General features: G+C 39.0%; 1 pseudogene; it reads right to left on the reverse strand.

Annotated features, from left to right (window-relative positions):
- Positions 1-217: 217 nt before the first annotated feature.
- Positions 218-3410, reverse strand: part of LOC110320760 — a 6793-nt pseudogene continuing 3600 nt past the window's right edge.

Here is a 3410-nt window from a genome sequence, read left to right on the forward strand (position 1 = left end):
TTTATATGAAAACACTAAAGAAGTCATTTTTTTAAATTCACCAATTTCACAAATTTGTTGTGCCAAGTGGGTTCAGCAGATTCCTCTAGGATTATATACTGGTCTTGACTGCTTATTGGCTGTCTGTGGGATTTTGGATTGAAATATCTAAGCATTTCCACAATAGTAATCCTATCCACCTATGTTATTCTGATCACTGAAGCTAACCCTATAACAGCTACTCATGGACCGGATCTGCAGCTGACACATCCGTGCTCTGGACCACCTGGCTGCTATGAAGCCTGATTGCTAGTCCCTGCTGCTGAATTCAGTGAGAGTTCCCTGTGTCCCTGCTGCATGTTGACCCTGTTCTTCGACCAAGCTGCCACTGTTTCTTCACAAGTGGCAAAGTAAACACCAGCTTCTCTTGTTTCTCTCCTATCAGGACCAATCTCAGTATGAGCTATCAGAGGATCGAGTGGAGAGAAGTTGTAACTATCATTTTCCATTGCTTTGTAGGGCAGCCCTCTCATGTATAGGCATGACCTGTGCTGCTCTGCATTGTGAGCGCGCTGGGGTCATAAGTTCCTGAGAGACAGTTGTTGAGGTCACAGCCAAAACCAAGGTCACTGTGTCCTTCATAGTTCCCAGAGACTGCACTACAGACATCAGACTTGATCATACCTAGGCCTGGCTGTTTCATAATGCCGATGCACCTCTGGGCTATGCCGGGTCAGTTATAGAACCCAGTCCTCTGTAAAGATTTTAAGAGGTGAATCAGATGATGACCCAATGTCTTCCTGACTTCTCTTGAAGACTTCAATATACCTGTGCCCTATTCTTCCCTTGTCCTTACCTAGAGCTTTCTCATCTCAACCTTGTGGTGCAAAATGAATAAAAGCCTCCCCTTTAATGTTACCTTCAAAGTCAATAGGTAATGTGATCCTGTTTGGCACTCTTTCCAACCCTAAGAAGTACCAAATGCTTTCAACCTATGTGCATCCAAATGGGAGTCCCTGAGGCCTCACAAAGACATCATTGGTACTGTTGACACTGATTGAATCAATGTAATTCAACCCCCATTCTAGGGAATTCTAGAGAAGAGAGGGAGGAAAGACTCTAGGAGGGTCACAGGAGAACATGCTGTACTGAATAAACTGAGAAGGGATCATGTAGAATCACAGAGGCTGAAGCATGAAGCACAGGGCATGCAAAGGTCTCCACCAGGTCCTGCTCCGGGTATAGGTTGTAACTGTTAGCTTGACGCTTTTATGGGACTCTGACTTGTGGGAGCAGAGTTGTGTTTGACTTTTTTGTCTGGTTCTGAAGCTATTTTCCTCTTGTTGGGTTTCATTGTTCAGTTTCATTGTTCAGAGTATGTGGGCTTTTTTTGCCTTTCTTTATTGTAATTTTTTTGGAGGGGGGTTGTTAGGTTGCTATCTCTTTGAGGCCTGCTCTTTTGAAGGGCTTCCACTCTACTGAAGGGAGATAGAATGAGAGAAGGAGAAAAATCAGAGTAAGTGGGTTGTTGGGGGAGCTTGGAGGAGTAGAGAGGGAAGGGAAATTATTCGTTGGATGTATTGTATAAGAGAAGATTTCATTTTCAATAAAACAAGAAAAATGAATTAATAAATAATATGTTTGCAGCTCCAATGTATGGGATACTCATATTTTTCTGACACTTTCCATTCAATGTAATTTCATCTTGATTTTAAATGATAGTGATCTGTAACTTCAAAGCCTCTGACATGCTATGCACTAGATACAGTGTGTTAAATTTTCAGCGGCTTCAATATATTCTCTTATTTCTGTCATGTTAATGGATTTTAACTGACTCCATTGATGATGTCATAATACTTTCTGTTTAATGAATTAATTTAATCATTGCTAAAGTTTTTAACTTGATCACATTTTTAGAAAAATATTACATCTTTACAAATAATATATTTTTCATGTAGAGTTTATAACTTATTATATCATTTCCATTTATTCATATCAATATGAAATTATTATGCTTACTTAGTGCCAGTGCAGCTAAAAACCAAAACGAACAAACAAACAAACAAAAAAAAACAAAAAACACCATATTTGATATAACCTGTTTGCTCTCTAAGAAATTATACTATAAATTGAGATAGGGCTTATTTACATTAAATCACAACTACAACATTGAGAAAAGACCACTAGCAGCAATGTTAGATGCTTTAAAACTTCAAATATTAGGGATTCAAAAACACATTAGAGTTCAGAAATACATAGTATGGACTTATGATACTATATACTATGCAAACATATCCTAATATAGAACTTAACATTACCTGGAATTTACTAATTGAAAAATCAGATAAGATAAAAAACAAACATGCTTAATTTTCATGTTAACATTCAGAAAACAAAAGAAGGACATCTCTATGAAGTCAGCTAGAAAAGTTAATAATTTCAAGAAGCATTGGGTGGGACCTCAATTATAAAAATGAAGGAAAGAAGCACATGGCTCTTGAAGTACACTAAAATTCTTCAGTATTTCTATGTGGAAAAATGAAAGCCCAAGTATCAAACAGCAAAACAACTCTTTTGTTGTTCAATTTTTTATTATATATTTTCTTCATTTACATTTCAAATGTTATGCCCAAAGTCTCCTATACCATCACCCCACCCAGCTCCCCTACCCATCTACTCCCACTTCTTGGCAATGGCATTCCCCTGTACTGGGGCATATAAAGTTTACAAGGGCCTCTCTTTCTTTTGAATGCCAACCATGCCATCTTATGCTACATATGCACCTAGAGACACAAGCTCTGGGGGTACTGATTACTTCATATTGTTGTTCTACCTATAGGGTTGCAGACCCCTTCAGATCCTTGGGTACTTACTCTAGCTCCTAAACTGGGGGCCCAGTGTTCCATCCAATAGATGACTATGAACATCCACATCTGTATTTGCCAAGAACTGGCATAGCCTCACAAGAGAGCTATATCAGGGTCTGGTCAGCAAAGTCTTGCATATGCAGTAGTGTCTGCAATTGGTGGCTGATTGTGGAATGGGTCCCCATGTGGGGCAGTCTCTGGATGGTCTTTCTTTCCATCTGAGCTCCAGAACTTTGTCTCTGTAAGTCCTTCCATGGGTATTTTGTTCCCCATTCTATGAAGGAATGAAGTAACCACACTTTGGTCTTCCTTCTTCTTGACTTCCATGTGTTTTGCACATTGTATCTTGGATATTCTAAGTTTCTGGGTTAATAACCACTTATCAGTGAGTGGATACCATGTGTCTTCTTTTCTGATTGGGTTACCTCACTCAGGATGACATCCTCCAGATGCATCCATTTGCCTAAGAATTTCATGAATTCATTGTTTTAAACTGCTGAGTAGTACTCCATTGTGTGAATGTACCACATTTTCTGTATCCATTCCTCCGTTGAGGAACATCTG

The sequence above is a fragment of the Mus pahari genome, chromosome 4 (genome assembly GCF_900095145.1).
Source record: "Mus pahari chromosome 4, PAHARI_EIJ_v1.1, whole genome shotgun sequence".
NCBI classification, from domain to species: domain Eukaryota; kingdom Metazoa; phylum Chordata; class Mammalia; order Rodentia; family Muridae; genus Mus; species Mus pahari.